General features: G+C 36.2%; 1 long non-coding RNA gene across 4 annotated transcripts in view; it reads left to right on the forward strand.

Annotated features, from left to right (window-relative positions):
• Positions 1–19,826, forward strand: part of LOC136794663 (uncharacterized) — a 1,213,806-nt gene that overhangs the window by 1,120,018 nt on the left and 73,962 nt on the right. For 3 of the 4 annotated variants that reach the window (XR_010841734.1, XR_010841738.1, XR_010841735.1), the window contains 3 exons: positions 9,198–9,309; positions 9,462–9,501; positions 17,099–17,168. This is a non-coding gene — a long non-coding RNA (uncharacterized lncRNA). The remainder of the gene's footprint in view (positions 1–9,197; positions 9,310–9,461; positions 9,502–17,098; positions 17,169–19,826) is intronic. The other variant, XR_010841736.1, reaches the window with a different exon arrangement.

Below are 19,826 nucleotides of genomic sequence, written 5' to 3' on the forward strand. Positions count from 1 at the left end.
TTGGTTTGTCTAACTAAAGATTTGTCAATTTTGCTTATCTTTTCAAATAATCAAATCTTGGTTTTCTAATTTTTTCTATTGTTTTCCTGTTCTCTATATCATTTTTTCCTGCTCTTATGTTTAACATTTTTCCATCTCTTAACTTTCAATTTTAATTTGTTCTTCTGTTTCTCATTCCATGAGGTGTAAAGTTAGGTTGTTTGAGGTATTTCTGTTTTGTTTTGTTTTATGTTTGCATTGGTGGTTATAAATATCCCTCTGAAAACTGCTCTTGTTCCATCCCCTTAGTTTTGGTATGTTGTATTTCCATTTTCATTTGTCTTAAGTATTTTTGAAATTTCCCTTTAATTTCTTTTGTTGTCCATTGGTTGTTCAGCAGAGTGTTGTTTAATTTTCATGTATTCATGAGTTTTCCTCCTATTACTGATTTCTTGTTTCATACCATTGTGGTCAGAGAAGATACTTGGTATGATTTTAATCTTCTTAAATTTGCAAAGACATGTTTTGTGGCCTAACATATGACCTATCCTAACACATGTTCCATGTGGGCTTAAAAAGCCTGTGTATCCTGCTGTTGTTAGGTAAAATATTCTGTATATGTTTGTTAGGTTCATTTGGTTTATAGTGTTGTTCAAATCTGTGGGGAGTTTTTAAATTCTCTGTCTGGATAATCTACCCATTTTTGAGAATGAAGTGTTAAATTACGCAACTATTGTATTGATGTTAATTTCTCTTGTTAGTTTTGTTAGTATCTGCTTTATATATTTAGATGCTCCTAAATTAAAAAAAAAAATGTTAATGGGCTTTCTTCAATCAAAAGAAAGAGTGACTGAATGAATAAAAATAAATCAAGATCTAACAATATGTTACCTATACGAAACTAACTTTTAAAAAATATTTTATTTTTATATTGGAGCAAAATTTGTTTCAGGTGTACAGCAAAGTGATTCAGTTATACATGTACATGTGTCTCTTCTTTTTCAAATCCTTTTCCCATTTAGGTTATTACAGAATACTGAGCAGCATTCCCTGTGCTATACAGTAGGTCCTTGTTGGTTATCTATTTTAAATATAACAGTGTGTACATGTCAGTCCCATACTCCTATCCCTCCTCCCACCCTTTCCCCATGGTAACCATAAGTCCATTCTCTAAGTCTGTGAGTCTGTTTCTGTTTGGTAAATAAGTTCATCTGTATATTTTTTCAGATTCCACATATAAGTGATATCATATGATATTTGTCTTTCTCTGTCCGACTTACTTCACTTAGTATGATCATCTCCAGGTCCAATCACATTGCTGCAAATGGTATTACTTCATTCTTTTTAATGGCTGAGTTATATTCCATATGTACCACGTCTTCTTTATCCATTCATCTGTCAGTTAACATCTAGATTGCTTCCATGTCTTGGCTATTGAAAACAACACTGCAATGAACATTGGGGTGCATGTATCCTTTTAAACCATGTTTTTAAAGTAATTATTGATAGTTAAGGACTTACTATTGCCATTTTGTAAATTGTTCTCTGTTTTGTAAATCGATTGTTCCTTGCTTCTTACCCTGCTATCCTCTTTCATAATTTGATGACTTTTGATATCAGTATGCTTTGGCCTCTTTATCAGGTTCTTTTTATGACTCCTTTGGGTTTTTCATTTGTAATTACCATGTGGCTTACATAAAATATATTTAAATTATAACACCTTAATTTAAACTGATAACATCTTAAACAGTATTTCTAAACTTCACATTTTTACTACTCTACCCCCTTACACTTCACATTATTATTACAGTTTATATATTATGTACCCAATAACAAATTATTGCGGTTATAATTATTTCTAATACACTTTTTAAAAACTTTAAAAATAGAGTTGTAAGTGAATTATGCACCATAATTATTATATTAGAGATCTGAATTTGATTATATATCCATTACTAGTGAATTCTACTCTATCTTCATAGGTTTTTATAATGTTAATTAATATCCTTTTATTTCTACTTGAAGTACTCCCTTCAGCATTTCTTGCAAGGCAGATCTAGAGTTGATTAACTCCCTCACCTTTTGTTACAGTCTTATCTTCCCTTCATTTCTGAAGGACAGCTTTGCCAGGTATAGTATCCTTGGTTGACACTTTTTGTTTTAGTTTTAATATTTTGAATATATCATCTATTCTCTCCTGGCCTGGTTCCTTGCCCAAGTAAGGTCACAGGATAGGATCCACAGTTGCCTGGATTTTCTGGTCAGGCTTCTTCAATGGTCAGGACTGGGTACTATACTCACCAGAAGATGGGGTTATGAATTAGGTTTCCTGCCTGGATAGAGAGGCAAACCAAGGTCCAAGGCTAGCAAGGTTCTTGGTTTGGCATCCAAAATCAGGCAGACCTATGTCCCATCAAGTTCTCTGGTCAGTACACCACTGTCTTGGTTCTTCAGATGAGCACAGCTCCTGGGAGGATTTCTACTTGGGTGTTGTTGGGTACTGTAAACCACACCTCTCTTCTCAATCACATTGATTCACAGTGGTCAAGCCCTTCAGATTTCTCTGTGAGTCCTGTGAGGTACCACTAGAGCAGGCCCCCTGGAAAGCAACGTGTAATGCTGAGGGAATTGTACATCCACCCTGGGCTCTCTTTTTCCCACTGGAGAAATGATAGTCTTGGGTGGCGGGGTGGGAGGGGGGTGCCTCTCAGTGCAATTCTCACCTATCTAGACCTTCTTTAAAGAAAAAACCTGTCATTTTACTTGAATTTTTCTTTTGCCTTTTTATTGTAAAATTCTATACACATACAGAAATCTACACCGAAATGAATAGTTTAGTGAAACATTATTAAATGGACACATGTAATCATTACTCAGCCCAGGAACATTGCTAGGAAACCCAGAAGCCCTTGTTCTTGCAAATATCAATCACACATTCTTCAATTGCTCAAAAGGAACTACTATCCTGACTTAACTAGTAATCACTTCCTGGCATTTCTTTTTGAATTCATCACCTAAGTATATATTTCTAGGTATTATAGCTTCATTTTGCCTCTTTACCATCTTGGTAATTTGTTTATTTTAACCTAAAGATTTCTAGTCTTTTATTTTCCTTATCACTTTTATCTATTTAAGGTATTAGGCCATTTAATCTAGAATTTCACACAGTCTGGATTGTGCTCATTGTGTATTCATGGTGCATGTTAGCAATTTATTCACTCATCTTTAGTTATTTCAAATTGGCAATGGACCCAATGGCATGACCAGAATCAAGTACAGTCTCTTTGGCAAGGATATAGATTCACTTGTTCTCCTCCCTTAGGAGGCACATGTTTGGATTTTCACTCTCTTTGGATGTTAAAATGCATAGGGGCTCAATGTCTAGATCCACTAATTCAATAAGTTTTCAAGATGGCTCTATTTTCATTGTTATTTTTTTAAATTACTAACTAAAATATTTTATAAAGTGACATTCTTCCTCATTTATAATTTGAATATCCACAACGTAGAAAAAGACACCTAAAAATGTTTGATTCTTGGGCTTCTCTGGTGGCGCAGTGGTTGAGAGTCTGCCTGACAATGCAGGGGATATGGGTTCGTGGCCCAGTCTGGGAAGATCCCACATGCCTCAAAGCAGCTGGGCCCGTGAGCCAGGGCCACTGAGCCTGCACGTCCAGAGCCTGTGCTCCACAATGAGAGAGGCCACAACAGTGAGAGGCCCACGTACTGCAAAAAAAAAAAAAAAAAAAAAAAAAAAAAAAAAAAAAAAAAGTTTGATTCTTACATTCATTTACCTGGTTTATATGAAAATTGATTTCTGTCATTCTCAAAAGCTGACCAATTATGTTTTTTTTTCTTTAGTATGCGTATAAACTGAGATTTAAACATATTTTGTGGGGTTCCATACATAGCAATTCTTATTCATGACATTCAAAATATCCCCTCTTTGGACAGTGGTACTCTTCCAAAATTGCTTCCTATGGCCTTTTGGTTCTTTAGACAGGGCATTAACATTTGTTGATAGCTACCTTATAATCTGGTATGAGAAGTTGATCTGGGCTCATCTTAACACATGGAATCAGCCAATTCTATATTAGCCTTGGATTCCTTTAAAGGGAAATGGTAATTTAAGAAAACAATATGGATGCTCATTGCTACTTCCTTTAAAAATAATGTACAGGATATATATGTGCATATAATGTATATGTATATACAATCATCAGAAAATATTATATATATATCTCCTATATGTGGAAGAGAGGAATAGAGAGATGGAGAGAAAAAGACTTTAAAAAGATAGATATATAAATATAGGTAAAAGGAACAAAACTTCATGAGTTCCTACTCACACTATTATCACATTCTAATACAGTTCTAATTCATAACTAATTGTAGGGTTTTCACTTAATCTTTTCTATATTATATTCATATTGTATCTGTACATATCCTCTTTCTTCCACACAGAGATCTTGGTTCTAAAGTATACAGAAGGTGGTAGAACTAGAATATTCCATGATTACTCATTTTGCTTTATGGCATATTACATGTGAACAGATTGAGAATAATGATTATGTCAGTATCAATGATGGTTGCTGAAAACAGTTTAAACATTTTTTTGCATATGATTTCTTCACATTCTCTCCAGACTTTCATGTTTACACTGTGTCTACAATAGCAGATAATACAGTCATCACGTGCTATAAATTCTTTCTTTAAGACTTCATTTTAGTTCTGTAAGTAACTATGTATATAACTCCGACCACCAGTCCTTAGGTCAGTATCTTTCTAGTTTTTATCATTGCCCAAATTTCTTTCACTAAGAGATAATTGAGGAAAGTCTCATGACAACAATATCTTATTAATACTTGTACATTAATAACAGTTGATAGTCTTTCAAAATGAAGATCAGTTTTGCTGAGTAAGAAATCCTTGTCTCACATTTTCTTTTTCTTGAGTACCATAAAAAATGTTATCCCATTTTACTGTAGTATAAGGTGTAGCAGTCTTAATATCTCATGGTAATTTACTTTCTTGTGTAAACCTTGTGCTTTGTTGCTTGAATGGCCCAAGTTTTCTCTTTTCTTTTTCTATTAAGTTCAATCATTTTACAAAAATTTGTTAGTCATTCTGGGTTAACAGTTTCAGATATTTTGTTTTCTCTTTTGAAAAGGACAATTGAAATTTTTTTGTTTTAGTTTTTTGAATTATAGTTTTAATATATTTTTATATATTCTATGTCCTTGATGAGACATTCTTCTTCAGTTACTACTGTTATCCATATGTTAGATTTTCTTTGCTTGTTCTTGCCTTCAATAACTGTTACTTTTTCTCAAATTTTTTCCTCTTTTTAATCTATTAAATTTCCTTATTTTGTACTGTCAGTTGCTATTGAGGTATTATGTTCTGTTTATTTGCTCCTGTACTGCTTTTAAGTATTCTTATGATTTTTTAAAAATGTATAATTCTTAATTTCTATCATCTTATTTCTGCATTTTTATTTATAATATAATTTCATGCCTGCATAAATATCTAACCTACTCAGCATATCTTGAAATATACATTAGATTCTTAATGTTTTCTGGGAATGTTTTTCTGGCATGCATAGTTTTTCTGAAAGACTATTATTCTGCTCTGTAGTCTATTTTTAATTTTCTTATACCTGTAGCTTATATGGTATCTGGTCTTACTATTTTTGTGTTGCTTATATTTACTTGAATTGAGTTTTCTGAACTTTTACAAGAAATTGTGTTATAAGATAGTTTTTATAATTTACAAAGCTCCCTTTATTCTTGTTTTTGTATTGTTTAAAAATATGGCAGCTTGCTTTTCTGAGATTTCCTGGCTATATTTTTTTCTCCACTTTTACCTGGAATTTTTCTCTCTATTGTCTCTGTCCTACTCAATTTTGATACCATTCCCAGAAATTTTTCCTCAGTGTGGAGCCCTTCACTGAAGAGATGTCCTCATGGGTCAGTTTTGAGATTTCACAGGGACTTGGCTTTTCTAGCCCAATTAAGACTGACCTAGGTATCTGGCATGCAATGAAGAATGCGGTAGGCAAAAACCATACAGGTTTCAGCTGATGATCAGTGTTGCTGAGTAGGAAATCCTTGGTTCTCATTTTCTTTTGAGTATCTTAAATATGTTACTCCATTTTATTGTTTCATAAAGTGTAGCTGCCTTAAATATCTCATTATAATCTAATTTACTTAACCATATAAATCTTGTGTTTTGCTGCTGTGCTTTCCGAGGAGTAACTGCTGGATTTTAGGGATTCTTCTTTTCTTAGGCTTTTCAAATGTCCTGTTAATTCTCACTGATATTTTCCACACAGCCATTGTTACACACAGGTCTTACAAGTCTTTAATAATTTGTCTCCAGGGGCTTGTATGGATACTTACTATCCACAGATTTTTGGTTTTTCTATCCAGTTCTGTTTGTTTTTATGTGAGGATTCTTAAAAATTCAAAAACTAGCCTTCCATTGCATTATCATCTTCTTCCCTATAATTTTAACAAAAAATATTCCTGACAATTATTTATTTACTGAAGGTTGATCACACTGAACTTAAACATGGAGATATTTTTTATTTCTTGTAACCCTCATATTAAGTAGATATAGTTGATGTTTGAGTTGCATGGGTGCCCTTATACACAGATTTTTTCAATAAATATATTGAAAAAGTGTGTATGTAGAGATTAGTCTGTCCTTACATAGTCAAAAAGTGAGTGATATTTAATGTAAAATTATTAATGTGCTAGTTTTCTTACTGTTTTATAGCTTTGCTTTCAAAGAATTACACTATTGGGCAGTATGCCTCTATCTCTCCTAACTGGAGAAATTGCATATCAGCCTATCATCACAGGTAAACAGTATTTTTAAAAAATGTTAACAGTTTCCAAAACTATATTATGAATATGACTGTAATACTGTATGCCATATACATTTTACAATGATTCATTCATTAATGTAGAGGCTGGGTTACTGTGAAGCAATCACATTGATTATACTAGGCTCCCATAAAGCAATCATATTACTGCTTCTTTGTTATCAATTCATGAATTGTTACATCTATAGATAAATATGAATTTAGTTTTTACATCTTTTCATTTTTGAGGTCTAGTGTTAGTAATATAGATAACATCTGTAGTGTTTTGTATCATACAAGACAATATTGATGTAGGTACTGACAAGTGATTCATCTTGTAAACAGAGAACATAAACTTACAGTACAGTAAATATAACATTTTCTCTTCATTATAATTTTCTTAACATTTTTTCTAACTTACTTTATTGTAAGAATACAGTATTTAATATACAAAACATAAAATATGTGTTAATCCACTGCTTATGTTATCTGTAAGTCTTCTGGTCAACAATAGGGCTATTAGTAGTTAAGTTTTAGAGGAATCAAAAGTTCCACATGGATTTTCAACTGTGTAAGGGTCAGAACTCTTAACCCCTACATTGTTCAAGGGTCAACTGAATATTCAACAATGTTGCCTCATGCAACTATCCATTTAATAATGCTGTAACTAACTTTCCGAATCTGGTGCTTTTTGCCCATGCATCTAGAGGTATAACTGTAGGTCCTATATAACTTCCAAGGGAGGATAGCCAAGAAAAACTCATGAGATGATTGATGCTGCCTTTTTGTAATAATGATGTACAATTTCTTCTACATATTTTGATACGACTATTCTTATTACAGCACTAAAAGGTTCAGCTAAATGTTAAATATAACAAGCTGGTGAATTTACTTAAATATCAGCAGCACAGTTGAATAAATTTAGATTGCAATATACTCTGGGAGTAGAAAGCATTTAGAATTTTACCTTTTCTTTAAAATGCAAACTATTTTTTTTTTTAAGCAACAAGTCCTGAGAACCCAAGGGAGCTCCAAGTCCCTGTATTAAATCACGAAGTAGCTTATGAATAGTTTAATATTTGAACACCTACAAAGTGCTCACATCAGTTCATCTTCTCTGAAGTAGACACATCTCTAAGAGGGTGCACAACAGCAGCTTAGCTGCAAAAAGTGAAAGTGAAACTGTCATGTTTAATCATTTCCCTTCCTGAGAAGAAAGATTTAAGCATGTGAAAATGGAATCACTCAAGTCAGAATTAGGCCAACTGCTGTGACTAATATCTCCATGATGAAACAAGCTTGTTCATTTTGTATTCCAAGCAACTAGGTAAAAGGAGCACAGTGTATAAAACATAATAGATACCAAAAATTTCTTCTTGAAAGGATGAATGAATCAGTGATTGGAAGGACAGTTTTTTAATTTGTTTTTGAAAGAATGAGTCAATGAGTGAAGAGACAATCTTATATCTTTATGAAGAGGTAGAGAACCATTAAAATGTTCAATAACAGGGAGGTAGGATATAGATAGGAAAGAGTATAAATTTTTAATCAGATAAACGTCTTTGAATTTAATTATTGTGTGACCTTGAGAAAATGTCTTAGTCATACCTTTCATATCTGTAAATTATTTTAAAATATTATTATATACCTGACTAAATCTTAACCAAAAATGTTTGTACACAGGACTTGACTACTATTAGCCACTCAATAAGAATTTCTTCCCTTCCCTTTCCTTAGAGCTAAACTCTAAAAATAAGATAATGAAACATTATTTAATTACTAAGAAAAACAATAAAAGTTTTCATTTTGTGATACTTTTTTCCCTGTTTTGATGCAATATATTTGACATATAACATTGTATAAGTTTAAGGTGTAAAATATAATGATTATATATATACATATATATTGCAAAATGATTACCACAATAGGATTAGTTAGCTACATATTTTTTCCTTCCTTGTGATGAGAACTTTTAAGATTTACTCTTAGCATGTTAACTATAGACATGCAATGTCTATATAATGTTGTACATTACATCCCCAGAAATTATCTTATAACTGGAATTTTGGCCACCTTTACTTCACTCTCTCACCCCCAAATCCCACATCTGCCAAATACAAATCTGATCTGTTTCAACGAGTGGCTTTTTTAGATTCCACATTTAATGAAATCATATAGTATTTGTCTTTGTCTGACTCATTTCACTTAACACAGATGGACCTTGAGAGCATTATGCTATCACAAATGGCAAGATTGCCTTCTTTCCTATGGCTGAATAGTATTCTATTTTGTGTACCACAATTGCTTCATTCATCTCTCTGACACAGTGTATTTCCGTGTCTTGTCACAGGTCTATTGTAAGTAATGCTGCAATGAACATAGGAGTACAGATACTTCAATGAGACTGTGATTTCTACCTCTTTGGATATATATACTCAGAAGTAGGATTACTGGATCATAGGGTAATTCTATTTTTTAACTTATTTTTAAAAAATTTTATTGAAATATAGTTGATTTACAATGTTATGTTAGTTTCATATATAACTGCAAAGTGATCAAATTATACATATATATAAATATGTACATTCCTTTTTTATATTCTCTTCCATTATAGGTTATTACAAGATATTGAGTAGAGTTCCATGTGCTATACAGTGAGTCATTGTTAATTATCTATTTTACATATAGTAGTATGTATATGTTAGTCTTAAACTCGTAATTTATTCCTCCAACCTTTCCCCTTAGGTAACCATGTGTTTACTTTCTATGTCTGTCAGTCTATTTCTGTTTTGTTAATAAGTTGATTTGCATAATTTTTTTAGATTCCACATATAAGAGATATGTGATATTTGTCTTTCTGTCTGGCTTACTTAGTATGATCATCTCTAGGTCCTACCATGTTGCTGCAAATAGCATTATTTCATTCTCTTTTATGGCTGAGTAATATTCCATCATGTATGTATACCACATCTTTATCCATTTATCTGTTGATGGACACTTAGGTTGCGTCCATGTCTTAGCTATTGTGAATAGTGCTGCTGTGAACAGTGGGATGCATGTATCTTTTTGAATTCTGATTTTCTCTGGATATATGCCCAGAAGTGGGGATGCAGGATCATATGGGAGCTCTATTTTTAGTTTTTTAATGAACATCCATACTATTCTCCATAGTGGCTGTATCAATTTACATTTCTACCAACAGTGTAGGAGGGTTCGTTTTTCTCCACACCCTTGCCAGCATTTATTATTTGAAGACATTCTGATGATAGCCATTCTGATGGGTGTGAGGTGATACCTCATTGTAGTTTTGATTTCCATTTCTCTAATAATTAGCAATGTTGGGCATCTCTTTATGTGCCTCTTAGCTATCTGTATGTGTTCTTTGGAGAAATGTCTATTTAGATCTTCTACCCATTTTTTGATTGGGTTGTCCGTTTTTTTGTTATTGAGCTCTATGACCTGTGTTTGTACTTTGCAGATTAATCCCTTGTCCATCACATCATTTAAAAACATTTTCTCCCATTCTATAAGTGTTGTCTTTTTGTTTTGTTTATGGTTTCCTCTGCTTTGCAAAAGGTTTCAAATTTAAATAGGTCCCATTTGTTTATTTTTGTTTTTCTTTTTATTACTCTAGGAGGTGAATCAAAAAAGATATTGCTGCAATTTATGTCAAAGTGTGATCTGCTTATGTTTTCCTCTAAGGGATTTATGGTCTTATATTTAGGTCTTTAATGCATTTTGAGTTTATTTCTGTGTGTGGTGTTAGTGTTCTAATTTCATTCTTTTACATGTAGCTGTCCAGTTTTCCCAGCACCATTTATTGAAGAGACTGTCTTTTCTCCATGGTATATTCTTGCCTCCTTTGTTGTCGATTAATTGACCATAGGTGCATGGGTTTATTTCTGAGCTTTCTAGCCTGTTCCATTGACCTATATTTCTGGTTTTGTTCCAGTACCTTACTGTTTTGATGACTCTAGCTTTGTAGCTTAGTCTGAAGTCAGGGAGCCTGATTCCTCCAGCTCTGTTTTTCTTTCTCAGGAATGCTTTGGCTATCAGGGTCTTTTATGTTTCCACACAAATTTAAAAATATTTTGTTCTAGTTTTGTGAAAAATGCCATTGGAAATTTGATAGGAATTGCATTGGATCTGTAGATTGCCTTGGGTAGTATACTCATTTTGACAATATTGATTTTAACAATCCAAGAACATGGTACAGCTTCCCATCTGTTTGTGTCATCCTTATTTTCTTTCACCAGCATCCTATAGTTTTCAGAGTACAGGTCTTTTGCCTCCTTAGATAGGTTTATTCCTAGGTATTTTATTCTTTTAAATGCTATGGTAAGGGGGATTGTTTTCTTAATTTCTTTCTGGTTTTTCTTTGCTAGTGTGTAGAAATGCAACAGATTATCACATACTTATTTTGTATCCTGCAACTTTACTGAATTCATTGATGAGCTCTAGTCATTTTCTGGTAGCATCTTTGGGATTTTTTGTGTATAGTATCATGTCATCTGCAAACAGTTACAGTTTTACTTCTTTTCTAATTTGGATTCCTTTTATTTCTTTTTCTTCTCTGATTGCCATGGCTAGGATTTCCAAAACTAGGTTGAATAAAAGTGGCAAGACTAGACATCCTTGTCTTGTTCCTGATCTCAGGGGAAATGTTTTCAGCTTTTCCCCATTGAGATGATGTTTGCTGTGGGTTTGTTGTATACGGCCTTTATTATGTTGATGTAGGTTCTGTCTGTGCCCACTTTCTGGAGAGTTTTTGTCATAAATGGATGTTGAATTTTGTCAAAAGCTTTTTCTGCATCTACTGAGATGATCATATGGTTTATATTCTTCAATTTGTTAATGTGATGTGTCACACTGATATATTTGCAGATATTGAAAATATCCTTGATTCCCTGGGACAAAACCCACTTGATCATGGTGTATGATCCTTTTAATGTGTTGTTGGATTCTGTTTGCTAGTATTTTGTTGAGGATTTCTGCATCTATGTTCATCAGTGATAGTGACCTGTAATTTTCTTTTTTGTGTGATATCTTTGTCTGGATTTGATATCAGAGTGATAGTGGCCTCTTAGAATGAGTTTTAAGTGTTCCTTCCTCTGCTATTTGTTGGAATAGTTTCAGAAGGATAGGTGTTACCCCTTCTCTAAATGTTTGATAGAATTCATCTGTGAAGTTGTCTGCCCTAGACTTTTATTTATTGGGAGTATATAAATCAAAGATTCAATTTCAGTGCTTGTAATTGGTCTGCTTATATTTTCTATTTCTTCTTGCTTTAGTCTTGGGAGATTGTACCTTTCTAAGAATTTGTCCATTTCTTCTAGGTTGTCCATTTTATTGACATAATTGCTTGTCTCTTATGGCCCTTTGCATTTCTGTGGTAGCAGTTGTGACTTCTCTCTTTTCATTTCTAATTTTATTGATTTGAGCACTTTCCCTTTTTTTCTTGATGAGTCTGGCTTAAGGTTTATCAATTATATTTCAAAGAACCACCTTTTAGTTTCATTGATCTTTATCATTTTCCTCATCTCCTTTCATTTATTTCTGCTGTGATTGTTATGATTTCTTTCCTTTTACTAACGTTGGGTTTTGTTTCTTCATCTTTCTCTAGTTGCTTTAGTGTAAGGTTAGGTTGTTTATATGAGATTTTTCTTGTTTCCTGAGGTAAGCTTGTATTGCTATAAACTTAGAACTGCTTCTGCTGCATCACACAGGTTTTGGATCATTGTGTTTTCATTTTCATTTGTAGTTGATTTCTTACCTCATATTGTTGTGGTCAGAAAAGATGCTTGATAAGATTTCAGTTTTTAAAAATTTACTGAGGCTTGCTTTGTGGCCCAGCATGTGATCTATCCTGGAGAATGTTCCATGCACACTTGAAAAGAATGTGTATTCTGCTGCTTTTAGATGGAATGCTCTATAAATTAAGTCCATATGATCTAATGTATCATCTAAAGCCTGTGTTTACTGATTTTCTGTCTGGATGATCTGTCCTTTGACGAAAATGGAATGTTAAAGTTCCCCACTCTTTTCTTACCGTTGATTTCTCCTGTTATGGCTATGAGCCTCTGCCTTACATATTGAGGTACTCTTATGTTGAGTGCATAAATATTTCCAATTGTGATATCTTCTTCTTGGATTGATCCCTTGATCATTATGTAGTGTCCTTCCTTGTCTCTTATAGCATTCTTTATTTTAAAGTCTATTTTGTCTGACATGAGAACTGCTACTCCAGCTTTCTTTTGATTTCCATTTGCATGGAATTTCTTTTTCCATCCCCTCATTTTCAGTCTGAATGTGTCTCTAGGTCTGCAGTGTGTCTTGAGTAGACATCATATATGTGGGTCTTGTTTTTGTATTCACTCAGCCCGTCTATGTCTTATGGTTGGAGCATTTAACTGTTTTACATGTAGGGTAATTATCAGTATGTATGTTCTTATTGCCATTTTGTTAATTGTTTTGGATTTGGTTTTGTAGCTCTTTTTTTTCTGATTTGATGAGTTTCTTTAGGGTTCTATTTGGATTCTTTTTGTGTGTATATCTATCATAGAATTTAGGTTTGTGGTGACCATGAGGTTTTGATATAGCAGTCTATATATACAGGATTGATTTACATTGCTGATCTCTTAACTTCAAATGCATTTCAGATATCCTGCATTTATACTCTCCTCCCCTCTCAATTCCTCATTTAGGTATCATATTTGTGTGTGGATGATTTCCTATCTTTATGGTATGTTTGCCTTTACCAGTGAGCTTTCTCATTTTGTAATTTTCTTGTTTCTGGTTGTGCCCTTTTCTTTTCTGCCTAGAGAAGTTCCTTTAGCATTCGTTGTAAACCAGTTTAGTGGTGCTGAATTCTTTTAGATTTCGCTTGTCTGTAAAGCTTTAAGTTTCCCCATCGAATCTGAACAAGAGCCTTGCTGGGTAGAGAATTTTGGGTTGTAGGTTTTTCCCTTTCATCAATCACTGTAAATATATCAATCATGCCAGTCTCTCTCTTCTGGCCTGCAGAGTTTCTGCTGAGAAATTAGCTGATAAAATACAAAGAACTCCCCCCACATAAGGTTAGTTGTTGCTTTTCCCTCATTGCTTTCTATATTTTCTCTTTAATTTCTGTCAATTTGATTACTATGTGTTTTGGCATACTCCTCCTTGTGTTAATCCTGTACGGGTCACTCTGTGCTTCCTGGAGTTGGATGAGTGTTTCCTTTCCCATGTTAGGGACAATTTCAGCTATTATCACCTCAAATATTTTCTTAGGCCCTTTCTCCTTGACCCCCCTCAAATCGAATGTTGGTGCTTCTGACATTGTCCTAGTGGTCTCTTAAACTGTCCTCATTTCTTTGCATTCTTTTTTCCTCATTCTGTTCCACAGCATTGATTTCTGCCACTGTTTTCCAGCTTACTTTTATGTTCTTCTGCCTCATTTATTCTATGTTTGATTCTTTCTAGTGTATTTTTCATTTCAGTTATTGTATTCTTCAACTCTGGCTGTTCTCTATATTTTCTAACTCTGTTAAAAACTTCTTGTAACTTCTCATTCTGTGCATCCATTCTTTTCTTGATCATCTTCATGACCATTACTCTGAACTCTTTCTTATATAGATTGCCTATCTATCTCTATGTCACTTAGTTGTTGTTCTGGGTTTTTATCTTGTTCCTTCATATGGAGCATATTCCTCTTCTGTCTCATTTTGTCTAAATTTCTATTTGTATTTGTATATATGTGGAAGGTTAGTTATATTTCTTGACCTTGGAGAAGTGGCTCTCTGTAGGGGATGTCCTATGTGTCCCAGCAATACACTCTCCTCTCATCACCCAAGCACCAGGGACCAGCTGGTCCCAGGGTAGGTTCTGACCAGTGTGTGCAGACTCAGTTCCACAGGCTGTGGGATTTTAGTTTTCTTGCTTCTGGTGTCTGCCTCCTGGTGGGTGAGGCTGGTCTAGAGGCCTGTGCTTTCCAGTGGGAGGTGCCAGAACCTGCCCACTGGTCAGTGGAGCTATGTCTTGGACCTCTGGTGGGCAGGGCCATGTCTAAGGGCATGTCTACAGGTGTCTGAGGAAATCTTTAGGGAGCCTGTCTCTTGATAGGTGGGGCTGGGCTCTTGCCCTGTTTGTTGTTTGGCCTGAGGTGTCCCAGCACTGGAGCCTACAGGCTGTTGGGTAGGGCCAGGTCTTGGTGCTAATGAACCAAGCAAGATGTCAGCCTGCAGATGAGTACTCCTGGATATGTTCACCACCAGCCTTTATGTCCCAGAGAAAGCCACTGCCCCCTCTCCACAAGACCAGCAGGTAGGTCTGGCCCAGGCTTCTGTAAAGTCACTGCTTTTGTCCTGGGTCCCAGTACACAGGAGACCTTCTCTGTGCCCTGTAAGAGTGGGGACTCCTCCTTCTGATGACAGACCTCCATGCTAGGGAGGTTGACATGGGGCTGAGAACTCTCACTCCCATGGGAGAACGTCTACAGTATAATTATTCTCCAGTTTGTGGGTTGCCCACTGTGGGGTATGGGATTTGATTATATTGCAAGTGCACTTTTCTTACGATCTCACTGTGTGGTTTCTTCTTTGTCTTTGGATGTAGAATATCTTTTTTGGTAGGTTCCAGTCTTTTTTTAATTGATGGTTGTTTAGCAGTTAGTTGTGATTTCTGATGGAAGGAGGTGAGGTCAAGGCCCTTCTTAAGATCCAGGCCACCTCCACAGGTGTTGAAAGAGGCCAGTGAGCTGGAGTGCTGCAACACAGCCCAGGTTAGAAGCAGGCAGCATGGGGTGACTGCTATTCCTCTGTGAAGCACGTGGTCAGGGTCTGGCCTTCTCTCCAGAGCAGCAGGTACAGGTCGCAGAAGGTCTTTTTTAATTTCTTGAAGAAAATCCATTCTGTTTTGCCTAATGGCTATACCAATTTATAGTCCCACCAAGGGTATACAAGGTTTCCCTTCCTCTGTGCATCCTTACTGATGCTTGCACATCTTTTCAGTGACAGCTATTCTGAAAGGCATGAGGTGACATCTCATTCTGATTTGTGTTTCCCTAATTACTGCTGTTGAGCACACTTTTGTGTCCCTGTTGGCCATTTGAATATCTTTTGTCTACTTCAGCTCCTTTGCCCCATTTTTTTTTTTTTTTTTTCTGGTACGCGGGCCTCTCACCGCTGTGGCCTCTCCCTTTGCGGAGCACAGGCTCCGGACGCGCAGGCGCAGCGGCCATGGCTCCCGGGCCCAGCCGCTCCGCGGCATGTGGGATCTTCCCGGACCGGGGCACGAACCCGCGTCCCCTGCATCGGCAGGCGGACTCTCAACCACTGCGCCACCAGGGAAGCCCCCTTTGCCCCATTTTTAAAGTGTATTATTTGTTCTTTGCTATTGAGTTGTATGTCTCTTATATATTTATTTTGGATATTAACCCCAAGTCCATTGGTTGTCTGTCTTTTGCTATGTAGAACCATTTTAATGTGATGTAGTCCCATTTGATGCTTGTGCTTTAGATGTCATATCCAAAAATCATTGCCAAGATAGAAGCTTTTTCTAAATTCTTTGAAAAATGGTGACATAGGAGATCCCAGCTTCCCTATCCTGACACAAAGATTGAGCAATGATTAGACAACTCCATGAGACCTCTACACTCCTCTTACGAAGTTTTAGCAATACCATGGAAAAAAATCCTAATCACACAAAGAAAGACAGCTTAATTTTGCCTGTATCATCATGTCCCCTAAGCCAGCATTGTTCAGCAATGCTGAACTTCCCAACTAGTAAGGGTTCCTCTCACCAGAAAAAGAAAAGTGGGGTGAGCAACTAGCTTTCTAGCCTCTCCCAGCACCATGTGAAGGTCCAGCTTTGGTACCTCCTACACAGAATGGCATGAATAGCTATCTAGGAAAAAGGAAGAAAAGCAGAAGCTATTATCAGCAAACATAGTGGGAGCAATTGCAGTTCACAGAGACTTGGCTCTAAAGACAAATTCAGCAGCTTCTGCCACTGAGAAAGTCATCAGCAGGCTGCACAGATCTCACCAGGTACCCCAAAGGTATTTATATTCACTAACATGCACCTCACATCCTCCCTGAGCATTATGCACCCACACCATGTTGGAGCCCAGGTTCCTGCAGCTGTGCAAGTACAAGACACCAGCTTAGGCACTCTTGGTTGATTGATAGTGTGCCTATGCTCAGGGCTCAGCCATCCAGCTGTGCATCTGCATGCCATCAGCCTGATGCATATCGTTGGCTTCCATTGCAGCATACCTGGAAGGTGTTATGAAGCCCTGGGTGAAAACACCGACAGCCAGGGACCTCATCGCTACTTATGGGTAGGTCTCAAGCTCTCCTTTCTACTATTGGCTGGCAACATCACATAAACTTATAGAGAACCCCTCCAGCTTTGTCCCCAGCCTAACTCCCATCACTGGTTCTTACTACAATGCACCCAGGGGAAAGAGTATGTGGCCACAGAAGAGTACACTGGCATCCTGGACTCCCACAGCTGCTTGCAGATCCGGATCAGACTCTGCCTTCTGTCAATGGCCAGCAACACTGTGCCTCCTTAGAGCTAGATCTTCAAGCTATGGACCTGTATGATCCCCAGTGCAGTATGACTACCTAGGGATAGAGTATAAATCCATAGGAGAACACACTAATACCCAGGTCTTCTGCAGATGCAAAGGAGCCCATAGATGGCCCTTGTTCTTATTTACAGGAACCAGGGCAGGTAGCATGTCTACATGTGACCACAGCGACTACATACATGCCTGCCCTGGTCCCTAGCTACTTGTCCTGGAGGTGACACTTAGGAGCCCAATAGCCCTTACAGGCACTGTAGTCCCCCTGTGGTGCTCACCAAGCAGTATAACCCTATCAATGCGGTGAACCACAGTGGCCTAAATTGAAGAAACATCAAAACTCCCTTCAGACAGTGCCACAATGTGCCCCACACTTGTCATCCTGTACCACTTGAGGCATGATCATAGCACAATCCAGTTGTGCTCCCCATCTACCAATGAAAGCCTTCCTTTAACAAAACTCATCCATGAAGCCTGGAAGATGTGACTGCTCTTTCAAATGCAGATACCTACAGAAGTTTCTAGGGATCACAAAGAATCAGGGAAACATGTCTCCACCAAGGGAATACAGTAAAACTACAGTAACTGGCCCCAAAGAAATAGATATCCAGAAATTGGCCAACAAATAAATTGTTCTACAGATGCTTAGAGGACTATAAGAACACAGGAAAACACTTTAAAGATATTAGGGAAGCAATATAAGAACAAAATTAGAAGCTCAACAACGAGGTATTAAACAGAAGAGAACCAAATTTTGGACGTGAAGAATACAATGACTGAACTGAAGAATTCAATAGACAGCTTAGACTTCAACAAGGAGGAAAGAGAACCAGTGAGCTAGAAAACAAATCAATTGCAACAATACAATTCCAAGAGCAAAAAGAAAAAAGAATGGAAAGGAATGTAGAAAGCCTAAAGGGGTTATGAGAAACCACCCAAAGAAATAATGTATGCATTATTGGAGTCCCAGAGGGAGAAAGAATTGGAAAGTTTATCTAAAGAAATAATGGCTGAGAATTCCCAAATATGGGGAGAAATTTGAACATCGAATTTCATGAACCTTATAGGTCACCTCAAAATTTCACTCCAAAATGGTTTCTCTCCAAGACACATAATAATAAAATTGTCTAAAACCAAAAAATGATTTTTAAAGCAGCAAGAGAAAAAATATTCTCTCATGTAAGGGAATCCTCAAAAAGCTCTGAGATTTTTCAGCAGACACCTATTAGACCAGAAGAGAATGGGATGATATATTCAACATGCTAAAAGAAAGAAACTGCCAACAAAGAATACCCAGAAAAGTTGTTCCTCAGAATTGAAGATGAGATAAAATCTTTCCATAATAAACAAAAGCTGAGGGAATTCACCATCACTAACACTGAATTATAAGAAAGCTAACAGGAGTTCCTCAGGCTGAAACAAAAGGACACTAATGGGCAAATTAAAAACATACAATGCACTGGTAAAAGTAAGCATATAGCCACATTCAGAATACCCTAATACTGTAACACAGTGATGTGTTAACTACTTAACTCTAGAATAAAATGAAAGAAACAGATTATTAAAACATAGCTATAGCTTCATTATTCATTAATTAATACACAATATTGTTTAACAAATGTAAAAGGGGAGAGTAAAAAGATAGAATTTTTGTATTCAATATTGTTATCAGCATATGATAGACCAATATATCTATAAGATGTTTTATGTAAATCTCATGGGAACCACAAATCAAACAGAAAACAGTAAGATGGGATTAGTAAGTCCTTCCTTATTAAAATGTTCTGAACCCATTTCCAATATGAGTGTGGGGGTTTTCTCCCCATACCACCAAGCGATGCTTGGAACAATATCTGGGTGTCCTAAAATTTAACTTAATTCTGACACTATCTACCCAGATATAGCATCAGATACCATAATTTAAGGCTTCAGTCCCACAGGATTCTAGGTGTGCCACTGTCCCCAAATCTCCAAATGTTGACCAACCCTGAAGCTCTCTGACCCCAGTCCTTTTGGGGTTTTATGGAGGCTTTATTGATTAAATCATTGGATAATGATTCAACCTCCAGCCCCTCTCCCCTCCCTGGAAATCAGGGGGTGGGACTGAAAGTTCCAACTCTCTTAACCCTGGCAACCAGCCCCCATCCTTAGGTGCTTTCCAGAACTCACCTCATTGATATAAACCCAGTTGTGGCAGAAGAGGCTTCTTATGAATAACAAAACACCCATTTCTCCTTTATGGTTCTGAAGTGATTTCAGAAACCTAGGACAAAAGACCAAATATTATGACAAAAGATGCTCCCATTACAAGCATATCTCAGAGATATTGAAGGTTCAGTTCAGGACCACTGCAATAAAGTGAATATTGCAATAAAGCTGTCACAAATTTTTTGGTTTCCCAGTGCATAT

This window comes from Kogia breviceps, chromosome 8, assembly GCF_026419965.1.
Source record: "Kogia breviceps isolate mKogBre1 chromosome 8, mKogBre1 haplotype 1, whole genome shotgun sequence".
Taxonomy (NCBI): domain Eukaryota; kingdom Metazoa; phylum Chordata; class Mammalia; order Artiodactyla; family Physeteridae; genus Kogia; species Kogia breviceps.